This window comes from Myotis brandtii, unplaced genomic scaffold (genome assembly GCF_000412655.1).
Source record: "Myotis brandtii unplaced genomic scaffold, ASM41265v1 scaffold806, whole genome shotgun sequence".
NCBI lineage: Eukaryota > Metazoa > Chordata > Mammalia > Chiroptera > Vespertilionidae > Myotis > Myotis brandtii.
This window is the reverse complement of record NW_005371249.1, coordinates 194298-213071: the sequence shown is the minus strand read 5'-3', so window position 1 is coordinate 213071 and position 18774 is coordinate 194298. Positions and strand designations below refer to the sequence as shown.

The window sequence follows — 18774 nt, the reverse complement described above, 5'->3', positions numbered from 1 at the left end:
GCCGGGGGGGGGGGGGGGGTGATAAAGAAGCCTCCCCACCCCTAGCCCAGCTGATGAAATGGACAACAGCAGACATTCACAACCCCTGCTGAACATTAGAATTACCTACAGCGTTTATACAGTGCCCAATGACGAGTCTGTATTTCAGACCAATTGAATCAGAATGGGAAGGAGGGTAGATTCAGGCATTTGTGGTTTTGTTTGTTTGTTTTTAAATCTCCCTCGGTGAATCCAATGTGGGCCAGGTTTGAAAACCACTGGACTGGAGCAGGGGTTCTCAAAAGTGAGGTCCCTAGGCCAGAGCATCAGCTTCACTCGAGAGCCTGTTAGAAATACAAATTGTCCTTTTGACTTTCAGTTCTTCAGAACCAGAGGTGGGGGGTGGAGGAGGTGGCTCAGCAAGCCCACCAGGTGATTCTGCAGTAGCTACAGTCTGGGAGCCAGTTGGAAAGTCCCTTTGATGAGAATAGAGCTCCGTCCTTTGGGGTCTGATGTACAAATGGGTGCTAGGAAAGCAAATTAGTTGAATTGTTTTGCAATGATGCATCTCAGTGGTCAAACTGCCTCTCCTCTGGCAGTTGCAGTGTAAATTATGGAGGTTGCAAACGCTCTGAGTGCAGTGGCTTTTCAGTCCCAAACATCAGTCCGATGGCAGTCTTGAAGGCCACCATTGGCACCTGGAGCTTACTGGCAGTAGAACAAGTTAGGGCAGAAGAGCCAGAAATGGACCATAGGTGTCTGAGGACATAAGGTTACCTCAGGTCAGGCATCAGGTAGCCTGAAGGCCCAGCAGATGGGGCTTGAAGCATGTGGTCGAAGAGGAAATAGAAAGTGTGGCAGAAAGGAAACAGGGTTAGGGCACAGTAGGTCAGCCAGGTCCCAAGGAGGCTGGGGCAGTGGAAATCAGTGATATCTCCAGGGCTGACCACTGCTTCTGTGAGGAGCCAGGACCAAGGCAGGCCTGGCAGACTGGAGGAGGTGGGTGTCAGAGGCAGAGAAGGAAGGCTGTGTTTGTTCTATTTTGTGTTGTTTTGTGTTAAGAAGCAAGTGTCCATCAAGAGCAGAGCAGTGGTTTTCTGCAGCTGAGGAGGATTTAAATACAAGCCCACTAGTGCCATCAGGTTTTCTTCTATGGGGGTCTCACAGTCCCAGATTGATTGGTTTCAGGGATGCCAGGCGCCCACCATGTGTGACTCTCCTGTCCTTGAAAGACATCTGAAGGGCAGACAGTAGGGGTTGTGCATTATTCATTTCTGTCCACTCCCAGGATGCGCTCAGTTCTTGCCAAATGCTAGGCCCTGAGTGACTGTGTGTGGAACTGAATCCAGGAGAGATCTAACAAATCAAGGCTCTTAAATATGAGTTATCACCTCAAGCCTAATGAACCACATTCCCCATGCAAAAAGGCCCTCGTCACCCTGGCAAAATCATTGCAGACTCTTTCCTTGCTGCCTCCCTTTCTCTTTTCCTTGCACCCAGCACCTCTCCTGAGCAAGGCCAGATGCTTGACCAGACCCCTCCTGGGGGCTTTGTACACTGTAGGGAACAATAGAGAAAGAAGGGACGCAGCAAACATTGACACCTCAGAGGTTACCCTTCCCTGGGTTCCAATGTGAATGACTTGGTGTGCTGGTGTGTGAAACGATACATCTAAAGAGTTTAATTCAATTCTCATCTCCCAAATAAACTTCAGAGTTCCTGAAAGGGTGAAATATTACAGTTGGGAAAATTATTTATTTCTTCAGTGTTAAACCGCACTCACAAAAATGCTCTTCTGATGATGCAATTTCCATCCTTTCACTCTGGCTGTAATATTTAGAGACGATTTTTAAAAATCACTTTCCACGCATAATTTTCTCCTGATATACTTTGTTATTTTTCCCCCCTTCTTGAATTAAAATGGTTGACATGCTGCCATTTGAGGCTTTTCTAAGTGGGATGGCCTGGTCTCAGCCAGAGCCAGGGAAGAGTTAAAGTTGCAAATGGCTCTCTGCCCCCAATCTGAGTTTGGGGGTGGATTGGGGGTGGAGACTGCCCAATTGTCTGTTCTTCTCTTCCCCTCCCTAGGGCTGAGTACAGGATGTGGAGTCTCCCAAAATAACTCAGACCCTGTGGGTAAATGCCTGCTGGAGTTGGTTTGGAATAGAGGATTCTCAGGATCAGAGGTGAAGTTGTGTGGCCAAATGATCTGATCTCCTGGGCTCAGAAGAGGAGCCCAGTCACCTTCCAAGCCAAATGAACAAGCCCTCAGTGGGCTGCAGGGAAGCCAGGTGACTGCTGTTGGCTTCTTTCACTCAGGTGGCCTCTAATAGAGTGACCTTCTCCAGAGAGGTCAGCGGGCATGGCTTGGAGAGACACTGGCAGTTCCAAGTCGGTCATTGGAATTTCTGGAGCTTTGGGAGCTTATAAGGTGCTGTAGAATTACCACTTGCTGCACATGTCCAGAGGAGGGAACTGTTTGGGTTATGCAGCTTCCCAGAGTCATGGTGAGTGGAGGGGCTCAGAGCCCACTCTGATCCCTTTAGTGTTCATGTGCAGATAATGGTGGATTTGGGGGCTCTAGATGGCGGCTCCCTTCACCCCCAAGGCTGGGGCAGCATTTCATTCATACACTTTGAGTCTGGAGCTGGTGAAACTCAGAGAGAAACATTGCTTTCTCCCTAAATCTCCTGCTTTTATCTCTATGTACAACTCTGAATTTTCGTTTGCTCCCATTTGTGGACTCCTTTGTGGTGGCTATAACCTTTTTATGTTATTATGAGGCTTCAAGCACAGGAATCCAATTCTTCAGTGGACCAGTTTTGCTATAAGGTAGCACATCCACAACGGCTGTGGTGAGAGTCAGGAGTGCTCAACTTGAGTGTGCCTCAGAGTCACCTAGAAGACCGTGTTAGAATGCGCACTCCCGACACCCTGCTGAGAAGCCCATTAGGGTCCTAGTCGGGTCTTGGAGTCTGCAGTTTTACACGAACCACAGTGGATACTGCTCAGATGGGCCAGTGACCCCACTTTGAGGAGCTCTGGCTAGTGTCTGAGCTCCAGTCCATGGCACAAGCCAGCAAGTCGTGGGTGGATGCTTTTCTGACTTTTGTCCCTGTGGTTCGACATTCAGAGGGTCAGCCAGCCTGCATCCCAGTGTCCCCGCAGGGTGTCATATTGTTTCAGCTGTGCACTCTACAGGGCACATAGTTGTTCTTATTTATCCTGAGCAAATCTCCCTCCAAGGCCAGTTTAATGGATCCTGAGGTGAAACAGGGATGAGGCAGGAGGAAGGGAGGAGAGCAAATGTGAACACAGAGAACACAGTGCTGGCCACCCTGGTCCAGGTGTCTGTCCAATGGTGCCTGCATTGTCCCACAGAAGCGCTTGTGCTGGACATCAACACTGCCACTTTGCAGCTGAGGAAAAGGGGGCGCAGAGTTCACACAGCTGGTATGGGTAGACTCAGGTGTATTCAACTTGAAGACCTTCTTCTTTTCTTGTCTTTTTTCTTGAGGGAGGGGAGGTTTCTTGAGGGGGAAATGCATGCTCCTAAAAATTTTTCCTTCAAGTTTTTATTTTGAAAAATTTCAAATTACAGAAAAATTGTAAGAATAATGCAATCTCACAGACCCTCTCATTGTTAGCATTTTGCCACATCTGCACCCTCTCTATTGATCATAATTTTGCTAATCCATTTGAGAATTACTTGGAAACATTGTATTGATTTACTCCTAAATATTTCAAGTCATCTCCAAAGAAAGGGACATTCTTCCACAAAACCTCAATAACATTGTCACTTGGGAAGGAAGTGTAACATTAACACATTACTATTTAATATCTGTTTTACTTTACCAATTGTTTATAAAATATCCTTGATAGTGTTGTTTGTTTGATTCAGCATCCAATCCAGGTTACTCACTGCATTTAGTTGTCACATCTCTTTAGTCATTTTTTTTTTTCATCTAGGATGCTATTTCATCTTTTTTTCCTCTTTAGTAACATTGACATTTTGTAAGAGACCAGGCCAGTTGTTTTGGGGAATATCCCTCAATTTGCATCTGTCTCTTCATGATTATATTCTTCTTAGGGCTTCATGTCAGAGAAGAAAGGCTTTGCCCTTTTGATTGTACTCCACTGCCTCTTGCCAAGTAGGGATCAAGTTTGACCCTTTGAATTGTTAAAAGGACCAGTGATAGGAAGGAAAGCAGCATAGCGTGGTGGAATGAATGCAGGCCTTCAGAGCAACCTAATCAAGTTCAAGTGCTCGCTCTGATCTCTAGCTGATTGACCTTGAGCATATCAATTAACATCCCTAAAACCTGGTTTTCTAATTTGTAAATGTAGGTGATTTCTGCTTTGCAGGATTATAACTAACATAAGTAAAGAACCCAGCAGAGTATCTGATGTATAATTAATTGGAACTTCATAAATGGCAGCTGTTATTATTGTCTTTAATTACAATATACCAAAATATCCTATTTCTTCTTCTAACATATCTCTTAGAGGCACTTTTTTCTGTGTTTTCACATCTCTCCATTCTTGGGCACCTCTGTTTTCACTTTCTTCCTGTTGCCCACACACTAATATGTCCCTTCCATACCACCACTGGTTGCCCTAAAACAGTGATGGTGAACCTATGACACGCGTGTCAGAGGTGACACGCGAACCCATTTTTTTGGTTGATTTTTCTTTGTTAAATGGCATTTAAATATATAAAATAAATATCAAAAATATAAGTCTTTGTTTTACTATGGTTGCAAATATCAAAAAATTTCTATATGTGACATGGCACCAGAGTTAAGTTAGGGTTTTTCAAAATGCTGACATGCCGAGCTCAAAAGGTTCACCATCACTGCCCTAAAATGTGGTCCTTGCCGTTATATTCACCTTGCTTCCTTCTTCTCACCTGGCATTCAACATCTTCCGTAGTCTCACCTCATCCCACCTACGTGATTTTACCTCCCACCATTTCCTACGTGGGGTTGGCAGTAGGTTGGGAGTTCTGTGATTGCTTTTGATTTAGCTGTTAGCACTGTCTTTCTCCTCCTCTTCCTCCACCTCCGGGTGTTCACATGTATCCGTTAGGGTATGTCACCGACAGGGGCTGCTTGTGGTATTTCAAGGAGGAAGGAATTTAATAAAGGGAGTTTATTACAAAACTGTTGGAAATTCTGGACAGAGCAGTTTTATTATCAGCTTTCACAGATAGGAATTTGAAGGGACTTGAAAGCCAGGAGAGGTGATCTCAGCTGCCTCCAATCCTGAGGCCCAAGATTTTCAGGAAAATACTTAGACTGCAAAATGGCATGTCTGCCTAAACCTAAACTTTGACACGGCCAGAACAGCACAAATCTGGCTTCTGCCTTTCCTCTGCCTACCACGTCTTGGCAAGTGCTTCTCATTCATGCATTTTATTCTAGGATCTGCAGACAGGGGGTTGGGACATGTACTCAGGGTTCCAGCCCTGTGACATGGGGCAGAGCACAAAAGGGGTGCTGAGCCAATGAAGGTCTCTCCCCGGGACTCTTCTGATGGAACTAGTGGGGAAGACTTTCTTTGGCTCCTGGAATTACAGTTGGAAGTACTTGAAACTGGTTACCTGGCCATCTTCCCTAACTTCTGGGGGAAGCCCAACTGTGGTAGGACAGAATGAAGCACTCAAAGGGTGATATCAGAGTGAAAAACAGAGCTGGAGGGAGGGAGGGAGGGAGGGAGGGAGGGAGAGAGAGAGAGAGAGAGAGAGAATGAGAATGAATAACATGTGACATTGTATCAGCCCTTGATTTGGTCACACCTTTTGCCAGTGCAATCCATGTCCCCAATTATTTCAACCCATAAATTTATTTTTTTCTAAATGAATTTAAGTTGGATTTCTGTTAATTACAATGAAAAGGATCCTAATGAATAGCAGAAGGGAGACACACAAGCATTGCAGAGTCAGAGTGTATTATATGCTCTGCAAGAGTGGTTTGAGCACCCAGAGAAGCAGATAATAAGAAAGGAGTTCATCTCCATCTTTATCTTTTATCTTGGAAATATTATTTGAGCCATAATTTTATTTTACTTGTTATTTCTCATGGCCTTTGCTTCCTTTCAGAATACTCTTTTTTATTTCCTCCTTGTGATATTGTGATTTATTATAAATATTATTTGGTCTCCATCCTGTTCCTTGTACAGAGCTCCTAAAACCCTAGGAATTTCTTAAGTTATAAGAGCATAAAAGTGAAATGGGTATCTTGTTATTCAGAACAAGCCCCTTTCAGCCACACCCAAGTTTATGTTGATGAGGTGACTTTTGGGAAGTCCCTAAGAATGGGGACTGGCTGTCAGGGCAACCAACCATGGGATTAGAGGGTTGGAACTTTCAGGCACCCCTCACCCTTTTCCCTCCAAGAATGTGAAAGAGGCTGGAGGTTGAACTAATCACCAATGACTGATGACTTAATCAATCATGTCTAATAAAACCTCTACAAAAACCCAAAACCGGGTTCAGAGAGCTTCCAGGTTGGTGAACATGTAGAGATTCGGGGAGAGTGGCCCACCAGGAAAGGCATGGAAGCTCTGTGTCCCTTCCCACGTACTTTGCCCTATGCATGTCTTCCATCTGGCCGTTCCTGAGTTCTATCCTTTTATAATAAACCTGTAATCTAGTAAGTTACGTTTTCCTGAGTTCTCTGGGCTGCTCTTGCAAATTAATCAAACCTGAGGAGGGAGTCTGAGAAGCTCCATTATAGTTGGTTGGTTAGAAGCACAGATAACTTAGACTTGCAATTAGCATCTGAAGGACGTGCAGTCTGGGGGGACTGAGCCCTTAACCTGTGGGGTCTGATGCTATCTCCAGGTAGACAGTGTCAGTATGGAGTTAAATGGAAGGATACCCAGGTGGTGTGGCAGAATTGCTTTGTGTGTGGAAAACCCCCACATCTGGTGTCAGAAGTGGTCTGGTAGTAATGTGAAAGTAAAGGGGATACATAGGAGTCTGTTTCCTTTACTTCTGTTTTCAAAATACTTCCTGTCTTCCAAATGCCAGATCAAATCTCTTTCTTCAGGTGCCTCCCTAACTACTTCACCCCATTTCTGAATTCTTGAAGTTCTTGGCACAGAACAGTTAAACATCAAATTATTTTTTAATTTTTGGGTGTGTTTTGACTCCCATTATTGACCATGAACTCCTCAAGGTCACGGGCTACATCTTACATCCTCTCTGCACTCTTTCCTTCACTCCCTCATGCCAGATTTATCACTATTGACTGGCACTCAATGAATACTTAGGAGTTGATGACTGATTGTTCAGTGGAGAGGCTGAAGTTGCCGTGGGCAATTAACTGGAGGAGTAAGAGCGAAGGAGAGGGAAGCCAGCCATCTAGGAATAAGGAAGCCTTTCCAGAAAGGGTAATTAAGCTGGCTCAAATATGCTTGGCAAATGGGGTGGACCAAGTCCCAGGCAGTGCAGCTCTCCTAGTGGCCACCAGGGGGCGGCAGATGGCATGGTCTAAGTATCTAGTTGTCCCCATGGTGGCTGGATGAGCCAGTCAGCTAAACCCTGCTAGAAAGGAGATCTTGGGCACAGGTGATTTGCACAGGAGATGGTGGCCTTCCAATTAGAAGGCTTGGAAAGTAGGATGTCTGGACCAAGGTTGGGAAAACCAAAGGATAAACACACGGATGGTGGACGTCAACAGGCATCTAAGAACATGAGCTGAATCCTCCAGAATCAAAGCAGTGAGTGAACTTCAAGAGATATAGATATTCTGCTAAGAACAAGGGGCTTCAGGGCCTTGGTGAAGGAAGCAAGACATCCAGGCATGGTATAGTGGCCAGGGCAAAGTCTGGAAGGCAGGAGTCTTGGAGTCCCATCTCTAGCTTATAGATTCTTAGCACTTTGCCTGATGGATGCTTTTGCTGTGTGACCTAGGGATTGACCTTCCCCTCTCTGCGCCTCAGGTGTCTCATCCTATACAGAGAGGCTTGGTGTCTGGAGACTCAGAGACCAGCCCTATCTTTGCACTGGGATCCATGATGGCCAGGGATCCTTCTCACTTAAATGGTCTATGGGGTTATGGGAACAAAACAGTTCAGTTGGCTACAAAGACATTTCTTCACTACCCCTGTCTGTGTATATCTGCTTTTCTTAAAGCTTTTGATGGGCCCTGACCCATGGGACAGGGTTGAAGCTAAGCAGTCTAACTTCTAGATGCACTGCCCCATGTCACAGCACACATCAAAACGTTCCCACATACCACTGTAAATGCACTTATTTTTGCTTTAAAATAGTCTTCTAAGTTAGGGCATTTTTATAATTTTGCTTTCAAGATTATTTTGCTAATTTAATTTTCAGTGGCTATGATTTCTCAGAAAGCATCGGGCACAGTTAGGAATTCCTTGAAGTGAAAGGATCCACTAATTGTTTTCAAATATAATAAAATTTTTATGGATATCAAGTTGAATAATTTAGGGAGTTGATATAGTACTGTATTTTGTAGACAGTTAATGTTTTATTTTGGAGTTGTCACTGTGTGTCTTGGAGTCAACAAGCATGTTGGTGGTGTGCATTTCTTGAGGCCCTTGAAAAGCTTGTATGTCTTCAGTCCTGTGTCTATGGCCCCTGATGAATAAAATCCTCCTGAGGCAGCTGAAATGGGGCTTGAGGTGGGGGTCCTTTCTTTCAGTTATTACATTTTGTCTTATGTCTTCTGGCCCGGGAGCTGGAGGAAGCTTTGAGTGCATCAACAAGAAAGGGAGCCCTCCCTCCCCCCACTTCCCTTTAGTCTCAGAACCTTCATTGTAAATCTGTTTTCCAGCCCAGTCGTATAGGCAGGCACCCAGGTGGCAGAATCTCCTTGCTCTGGGGTTTTTGTAAAGTCAGGTTTCCTCCCTGTTCTCTCAGGCACACCACATTCAAGCCGAACACCATCCCCATTGTCGACGCTTCCACAGAAATAGATATCGCACAAAGGGCAATATCTCACCAGAGAATTTGTTTTCTCCTGCTGATAATTTCTCTCCATAAACATTTTCTGAGAGAGATGAATAGGTGTACCTTTCTGGATCAGCAGGCAGATGCTGGGGCGTGAAATGACTTTGCGTGGCATGTTTTATGTATGAGGGGAGGGTCCCCAGGACCACCTCTGACTGGCTGCAGGTCGCCAGGTTCCTCTCCTGCCTGTGACTGACAGTTGGGCAGCCGCTTCACTCACTGCTGCTCACCTGAAGCATTACAGGCCCAGCTTGGGTGGAAGCTACAGAGAGACTCCCCAAGGGTCGGTGCAAAACTCACCAGCCTAGAACACTCTGGGGCCAAATGAAGTCCTAAGTCCCCTCCCTGCATTTCACAGCCATTGCCACAGTCTTCACATACTTTATTTTGCTGGTATTTTTTTTATTTCCCTCTCTCTGTGTTTATAACAGTGAGAAAGGGAATGAGTTCCTTTCCATCATGGTGTTTATGAATCTCAAAGGAAAAAAAAAAAGAGATGTGACCTCAGAAAAATAAAGAAGCTAACATAAAAAGGTCAGACACAGTGACCTGCCACAAAATGAACACATGTGGGATTTTTCCATTCATCTCCCTCTGGGGGAGGGGAGGGTGATGGTTAATAACAAAGTGGCACCGAATAACTTGCCGACAGTTCATCAGGGTCCCTCTAAAGCCCAGAGTCAACAACACCAAATGACTCATGAAGGTGGCAAACCACAGCGGGTGGGTGGGGACACGAGTTCAGGTCCAGGCCACAGGCTTCCAGAAGGGTTTATTCCCACCCCAGGGTGGAGATGCCAGATACAAGTAAAAATACAGGATGCCCTGTGATACAGTTGGCTGATGAACAACACAGGTTTGAACTGTAGGGGTCCCCTTACAGGTGAATTTTTTTCGATAAATACAGCCAGCCCCTCCACATTTTGGGTTTCATATGCAGGGATTCAAACAACCTCCTAGGAAAACAGTATTTTTGAATTTCTAACTGCATATTCCCAGCTGCAGATGGAAAATACTGTTGGTTGAAATATAGTTGGTCGAATTTGCAGATTCAAAGAGCCCACTATAGAATCCACAGTTGTGCTCGGATTTTCGACTGCCCGGGGGCCAGCAGTCATATTGTTCAAAGGTCAGCTGCACTTGATCTTTAGGTAAGCAATGAATACATTTTTAGTGTATTCGGGATATACCTGTAGTGAAAATGTTTATTTGAAATTCAAATTCAACTGTGTATCCTGTACTTTCTCTGGCAGCCTTACCTCAGAGATGCAGCTCTTGTCTTCATTTCGAAAGGACTTACATATTTCCAGGTTCAAACTCCACCAGGGGGAGGCTCCCTCCAGTCTCAGATTCTAAAACCTTAGGCCATGTCACAGGCCCAGCTCAAATGCCACATTTTTGCGAAGACTTCCCCCTCAATCATGTTCCTCCTTTCCCTCTCTCCTCTCCCCTCATAGTATTTTATTTTCCTAATTTCATTTATATTTCGTTGTTAGTAAGTCTGTCTCTCCCACTAAAAGGGGAGCAACTCAAGGGCAAGGACTATATCTAGATTCCTTTCCCCATTGTCCCCAGTACAGCTTCACCTGCACCTGATGTGTAGTATGTACCCTGAATGTTTGCGAATGAATGACGGATCTTAGCTAACATACTTTGAATGTTGATCATGTGCTAGGCATGGTTCTTAAGTACTTTACAGGAATTGAAGTCCTTTCATTTTCGAGTAATTCTCTGAGGTAGCACCATTTTATTTCCATTTTAGAGATGGCGAAATGGAGGCACAGAGAAGCTCAGTAACTTGCCCATGGTCACATAGCTAGTAAGGAACAAAACTGGGATTTGAACCCAGGCTATATGGCTCCAGGGTCTGTGTTCTTAGCCTCTGTAATATCTTGAGTGACTGGATGGATAGAAGAATGAGTGAAAGGACAGATTAAGGAATGCATGAACAGAGGTGCAAATAGGTGTTCAGATCAGGACACAGGAAGTGGAGCCAAGGTGGGTGTTAGGAGAGCAGAGACTGAGGAGGCAGGGAGGTGACAGGAAGACAGGCTCAGGGGTGAACCTAGGCAAATCCACGACTGGAACAGAAAGGCAGCTCAGCAGCAAAAGGCGCTGATCTTCTTTCTGCTTTGAAAGTCAATCCCGTGTCCCACACCCTCTACCTCTCTGAAGGGGCCTGGCTGTATCTTTGTTCCTAGCCTCCTGCCCCCACAGCCCTCCTCTTCCTGGAGCAGAACCCGCCCTCTTCTCTCTTAAGAGGCTCAGGCGAGAGGACCTCTGAGGCTGACCCTGTCTTCCCCCTGGCTCTCAGCTAGGAGTTAAGAGGTTTGGCGCCAGCACCTTCTTTGCTTGGGCTCCAGTCCCTCCGTGTCTCATGCACGTCTGCCTGGCTTTTGCCAGGGGTGTTACACAGAGGAACCGATGTGGTCTGGGGTGATCATGGGCTCCATTCAGAGCGCCGCCGCGGTCATGATAGCAAAGTAATAACCCCTTCTTCTTCAAGCCTCGGGAACAGTGGGCAGTGGCTAGCTCGTGCCTTCCAACCAGACTTTTTTACTTTTTGAAAATTGTGGTTAAAGAAACACATATAACATAAAATTTGCCATCTTAGCCATTTTTTTTAAGTGGACAGTTCAGTCATGTTAAGTACATTCATATTGTTGTGAAACAGATTTCCAGAACTTTTGCATCTTGTAAAACTAAAACTCTGTTCCCATTAAACAACAATTCCCCTCTTCCACTGTCCCCAGCCCCTGGTAACCACCGTTCTACTTTCTGTGTCTGTGAATTGGACTACTCCCGGTGTCTCATATCAATGGAATCATACAGTATTGGTCTTTTGGTGACTGGCTTATATTACCTCATGTCCTCAAGGTTCATCTATGTTGTAGCATTTATCAGAATTTCTCTCCTTTTTAAGGCTGAAAGATATTTTGTTGTATGTATACACCACATTTTGTTTATCCATTCATCTGTTGATGAACATTTAGGTTGTTTCCATATTTTAGCTTTTGTGAGTAATGCTGCCATCAACATGGGTGTACAAGTATCTCTTCAAGTCCTTGCTTTCAGTTGTTTTGGTTATATACCCAGAAGTGGGACTGCTGGATCATATGGTAGTTCTGTTTTTAATTTTTTGAGGAGCTTCCATACTGTCTTCCATAGCCATTGCACCATTTCACATTCCTACCAACAGTGCACAAAGGCTCCAATTTCTCCATATCCATGTCAACACTGTTTTCTGTTTTGTTTTTATAGTAGCCATCCTGATGAGTGTGAACCTGTTCTTTATCAGGAGGCTGTATTTCTGGAACTGCTTAGCGTGATCTCTAATTATCCACTGGAATTGAGCAATGGGGAAAGCAGAGCACCATGCTTCGGGCAGATGACCTGGTGACCTCGACAGAGAGCTATCCTCATTCTGTCCTTGACTTTGTGACTCTGGGCAAGTTGCGCCACCTCCGAGTTTCCATCTGCCCACTGGGGACCGGGCCTTCTCCATGACAATCTCCTCCCTCCTCTGCCCTGATGTTTCTTCCTGGAAAAGACAGGAAGCGAGAGATGGGAAATGACTTGTTAGGTATGCGTCTTAATCTCAGTAGCCATCACCCCAGTGATTATTTTTTTTCTTTCTGTTATAACAATAATTCATGCTTAGTTTTTAAAAGTAAGATAACTCAGAAAAGCATGAGAAGCAAGGAAGTATTTGTCTATCATTTTGTCACCCGGAGGCAACCACTGATAACATTGTGGTCTGTTTCTTGTAGTTTGTTTTTTAAGTGAGGCAGACTTTTCTCATCCTTGAGAGTCCCTCTTTCTCTAAAGAAGAACTCCTTTCACAGCAGTCGGTAACAAAATTAACTGAGCTCTCAAATTCTTAAATATATCTTTCTTTGTGCTATTCACTCCTTCGGTGTGTCACTTTGAGTGAAAAGCCATTAATTACAGTGGAAATGCTGCTTGGAGACAGCTTATGAAATTATGTTAATATGTATTGAGAGAAAGAAAGGAAGGGGAAAGGGAGCTGATGGGCAAAACAACCAGCCCATTTAAATGGATAATTTTCTCTCCTTTCAAGTTTCAGAGTTGAGGGTCACTATATTTCTGAAAGGACTAGAAAGCGATGATTGTAGTTTTATTTTGTCAAAATCAGTAAAACTTGACTGAAAAGCAAAGTTGATAAACTAGCAAAAAGAATGACTTTGGTAAATGTAATGTAAAACTTTTTTAAAAAAAGAACACAGATATATCGGTTCAGGAAAAAGAAATCTTCATGAGAACCTGCAGATTTATAGGTGGAGTGTGGAGAGCTCTAAAGGGTAAAAGGCAACCTCCTGAAGATTTCTGGCCTTGGGAAATGATGTTTGGAGATGCTTCACCTAGCATTGTCTAAAGCAAGCATGTCAAACTCAAAGGCTAACACGGGCCAAATTAACGAGGCATGAGGCCCACCGGCTGTGAGTTTGACATGCTTGGTCTAAAGGGATTGGTCTTCAGTGCTGCTGGACACCCAGGTTTTGTATATATCATCCGGTCTGGCTGGGACCCCTGAGGATGGCCTGACCTGGATCCTGGGCTGGTGGAATAATGAATGCATGAAAGGTGTTTGGCACACAGGAAGTGCTTAATAATTGTTAGGTAATAATTGCTATTATCTGGGGTGGAGGAAGCCAGAATCTAGATCTTCTTGGCAGCGTGGTAGGGGGTGGGAGAGAGTCACACTTGGAAAGGGGACAAAGGTGTGGAGTTGATTAATCCCTTTATTTACTTTCTAATTCCCCCTAATCTAGGCTTCCAGGGTGTGTGTGTGCACACGAGCGTGTGGTGGTGGTGGTGGTGGTGGTGGTGTGTGTGTAGGTGTGTATATGTGTGTGTGTTGGGACATATAGAGTGGGGAAGGCTCAGGAAGTAGGAAGAAAACTAATATTTATTAAGTACTTGTTATATATAGATACCATGCTAAGCATTAAAAAAATTCTTGCAAGAGCAATTAGTTAACTTGACTAAACGTTTGGACCAGGCTCGTTTGCCTAACCCTAAGAGACATTCCTTTCATTTTCTGTGGACCTATAGAGAGATGTTTTGCCAATAAGTTTTGAGTTCAAGTCCAAGAATTTCCCCAATTTGTGATAAATCTGAGACTCTCCTTTTTAGGGTGTTAAGGGGTTTTTTGATGTAACAAGGAACTGCACCATTGTTGGTTCCTTTTCAGCAGTCAAGGCCTCTCCTCAAAGGGCTGAGAGGGGTGTCCTGAAGATATTGGCATGGGCTTGCCAGAAATGGTCTCCAGGCCACGTGGGAACAAGGAGGCCCCATGGTCCCTGTCTGGTCTGACCCAAACCCTGGGTAGAAGGGAAGCAAGCCCCAACCTGCAGGCCAAGTCTGATACGCAGTGGGACAGTGGGCCGACTGCCATCCTTGGCACCACTGGGGCCAAATTTCTTGCCAAACAGGCTGGAGTTTCAACACGTTGGGAGAGCGCAGGAGGCTGGGAGCATCACTTTGCTGTCGAGCCCGAAGCTGGGCCACAGCAGACCCTAGAGCAGTGGTTCTCAACCTTCCTAATGCCGTGACCTTTTAATATAGTTCCTCATGTTGTGGTGACCCCCAAATTCATTGTTACAAATTGAACATAATTAAAGCATAGTGATTAATCACAAAAACAATATGTAATTATATATGTGTTTTCCGATGTTCTTAGGTGACCCCTGTGAAAGGGTCGTTCGACCCCCAAAGGGGTCGCGACCCACAGGTTGAGAACCGCTGCCCTAGAGAGTCAGGCAGCACAGCACTGGAAGGGGGTGGGCATGGGCACGGGCACTGGGGACTCAGCCCTCTCTGGGGGCATGTTTTGTACCATTTAACTCCAGAGAACTAAGCTGTGACGGGTATGTCACAAGAAACCCCAGGATGAAGATGAGCTTTCTTCAGGTGTTCTACCTGTGAGATCTTAGAAGTTAGACTAGAAAGGTTTTTAGGAACGATCTAGTCTACAGTGATTTCCTATTCTTGTTGAGCCTGAGTCAGGAGAGGAGGTGAACTATAATTAATAGATACTCTTTAAGAAACCAAGACATTTTATAGTGTGTCTTAGAAAGATTTCTATTCAAAATGATTGCAGTCCTTAATTTATATACAAAGTAATTATAGTTTTTAACATTTTGGCCAAGGGAAAGCTTCAGCAACCAGTAAATGTTATTTAAGTGGGATGGAGAGTACCAGATTTTGCTGGGTAATGATAAGAATCACACTTAATGAGTGTTTACCATATTTCAGGCCCAATTCTAAGTGCTTTACTTATCTTAATTCCTTTGATTCATGTAATAACCCCATGCAAGGGTACCGATACTATTCTTGTTTTAAATATGAGGAAACTTGAAGACAGAGGGGTTTAGTAACTTACCCAAGGTCACACAGCTAATAAGTGGCAAGCTTGGATTTGAACCCAGGGAGTTTGGCTTCCGAGACTATGCTCATAAGTACCGTGTGTTAAGGTGCCCCGGATCATGAGGACTTAATTTCTTTGGATATTTTACCAAGTGACCATTCATGTAAAGTATCTGTGGGCATGTCATGGTGACTGTTTGGGGATCAGTTGGAACAAATCGGGAAGACAGCTTGACTCCTCCCTTCCCCCCATGTAATAAATATTACAAATGAGAAAATTAAAGCCCAGAGATGTAACTGCCCTAAGGTTACATCGTAAAAAACTGACTGGAAGTCAGAACTTAACACCCAAGCTGGGCTTTCCTCAATAGATCATCCTTTGTTCTGAATGAACTCCATAGCAAACTTTTAGAGTTCTGAATTCCACCTCTCTCTCTCTCTCTCTCTCTCTCTCTCTCTCTGTTTCAGTCCAAATTCTTCTCAACCAAGAAGTGATTGCACTTGCCTCTGCAGTACGTGTAATCCTGGGTTCTGATTTTTTTCAATAAACACTCCCGGATCGCTCCCATTCCTGTCTTGCCTCCTTTGCAGGGGCTGTACATGGAGGGAGAAGACAGGATCTGCTTCGCTCTTTATCAGTGTCAGGATCAGAGCAGGGTGGCTAGGAAAGGAGCGTGAGCCATGAGATTCAGACCACGAGATCCAGGCATGTGATGGGGGTGATGGAAACCAGGACCTGGCGAGAGCCCGAGTCATGGGGGGCCACACCCATCACCCCATCCGCTCCTCCCTCAGCCATTTTTCATGTCACTAATTACACTATAGTGCCACGACTAACATGTGCCATAAGAAACAAACAAAGATTTGAGTGTCATGGTTGGGTGTTGGAAATACTGAAAGAGTTCTGGACTGGGAATCAGGAGGCCTGTCTTCCAGGCCTGGCTCTTCCACTGATCAGCTGTGTGGCCTTGGGCAAGTTGATACACATCTCTGGGCCTCTTGTTTCTCATTTGTTACGTGGGTTAATCAGCTGCTTGCCTGTCCTCACAGGATTTCTGTGAGGCTAAAGTAAGAGAACTTAAGTGAACGTGCTTTGGAAATAACAATGCAATGTAAAGATGCGAGGGGTGACTGTCCTTGCACTGAGCCAGATCCAAACAGGCAGCATGTCTTGGCCCCTGTCCTGGTGGTAAATAGAGGCATGAAAGACTTTATTTGCTTTCTCCTACCACATTAAGTCTCATTCCCTGGAAAGGAGTTGGGCACTGGGAAAACAGAGCCTAGCCTGGGATTGCTTCCATCCCTCCCACCTAGTGTTCACTTTTTGGAGCACTGTGCTAGGAGTCAGGAGGCTGGGCACCGACCCCACCCTGCCACAAAAAAGCTGTATGCCCTGGACACCTCTTAGCCTCTCTGCTCCTTGGCTGGCTCTAAAATTTTGATGCCACATCAGCAGCTTGAATGCAGGGAGTTGGATCAGCTCTGGGATCTGGAGGAGGGAAATGGGAAAATTCCCTTTCTTTCCATGTCATCTATCTCCTTTCATTCAGTCAGCTCATGGTTGTGCCAAGCTCTGTGCCAGATGCTAGGACCAGTCATGATAGACAGACATGGCTGGCTTTCTGGGGATTCCAGGGAAGCAGGAGACGGATAACAAGGAACTGGCCAGCTAGAAGGGGACAAACCTTCCATGCAAAGGGAACAGGTGTGAAGGCCTGGGGTTTGAAGGATAAGGGTGTGGCCCAGAGACTGAGGGAGGCAGCAAGTGTGTATAAGGACGGACCATTGTTGGTGTGATGCCCAAAGACTGGCTGAGCCCTTTCTTAAGGGCCTTGGTCAGAAGTAGAAGTCTTGATCCTAATCTTGACAACCTTTTTATCTTAGAATATGAGCTCCACTTACCTAGATCTTCTGAATATAATTAGAATTTCTTATTTTCTAGACAATCTGATTGATCGCATTCAACTAATTCAATAAACATTCACTGTACTCAGCCCTAGAAAATCAAGATTAAAAAAAAAAAAAGACTGTCCTTGCCCTTCTGGTCCCCATCTGGAGGACAGGCTGGGGAGAGGGCAGCGGGCAGGCACGTTAAGTAACTCTGAAGCAAGACAGACTGAGATGAGTGCCACGCGAGAAAGTGCGAAGGTTCAATGACCAGATCTGACAGTTACAGGAACTTGTCACATTAATGGCCACATCTTTGAAGTGCTTGTCACATCCATGGTGAGGGTTTCCAGGAAATAGTGTAATTGAATCTGAGCCCTGGACAATGATAAGACTTTTTATTTTTAATATATTTTTTCCAATTTAAAAATAAGCTCCTAAAAGAAAACTCGGGAAATACTGAAAAGGGTAAAGAAGAGAATCATAACCATGTGTAATCCAGAGAAACCACTGTAAACATTTTAGTATAATCTTCCAGAAGGCTTACCTATGTTTAACAACAGTGAAATCATTGTATGGATACAATTTGGCAGCACTCTCTTTTTGCATTTCATGTGTCAAGAGTTTTTTTCCTATGTTGTTAAGTATTCTTCAAAAACATGACATAGAATGGCTGTTCAATATTCTGTTCTTTGGATCTGTGTAACCTCTTCAGTCTCATCGGATGGATGTTTTGGTAGTTTCCAAATGTGTAGCTACTATGAATAATGCCCAAGTGAGCATTTTTGTACATGAAGCCTGTGCCAGCATCTGGGTACTCCCTCAGGGCAGACTCAGAGGAGCAGAATTGCTGGGGAAAAGGGTGTGAACAATTGCTATGGCTTTGGATACCTATGGACCCATCACACTCCCACCAGCAATATAAGGATGCTCCTATCTCGCTGCACACTTGCCAGCACTGGTTTTTTTTGTTTTTGTTTCTTTGTTTTTTAATCTTTGCCATTTTGATGGGGAAGAGCAGAGATCTCTTGTTGCTTAAGTCTGCCTTTCTTTAAGGATGAGCCTGACTTTGACCAGCAGAGCTGGGAGGAGGGGAAGGACACAGAGAATAGGTTCAGGAAAGGCCTGGCCTGGCTCTGCCTCATGCAGCTCCATGGAAGTGTCTGGAATGTTTAAGGGGCTTGCACAAAGGCTGCCCCATGTCTTTGGTAACTTCTACTCTGTTGTCTGGGCACTTCGAGCAGCCATGACGCTGGACACTTCTACCAGGAGGGCGAGTGGCTGCATGAGACACAGTTCTGTTTGCCCCCAGAAAAATCCAGGGAGTGAGAGCCCTTCTCAACCTCACCCACTCTGATCTCCTATAGCACAGACCCCGACTCCCCTAATTTCCTTAGTGAAAGAGGAGCCTACTTTCAATCTGCGTGAGAAGGGAAGTATGGTGAGGTGAGATTTGGGAATAAGAAATTCTTAGGAATATAAGAAGAAATGGACACAAGACACGGGGGGTTAGGGGAGGTTGGGGGAATGTCAAGGGG

The 18774-nt window shown here is 44.9% G+C and overlaps 1 protein-coding gene across 4 annotated transcripts in view; it reads left to right on the top strand.

Moving 5' to 3' along the window:
- Positions 1-18774, top strand: part of ALDH1B1 (aldehyde dehydrogenase 1 family, member B1) — a 211716-nt gene that overhangs the window by 5409 nt on the left and 187533 nt on the right. The window lies entirely within an intron of this gene.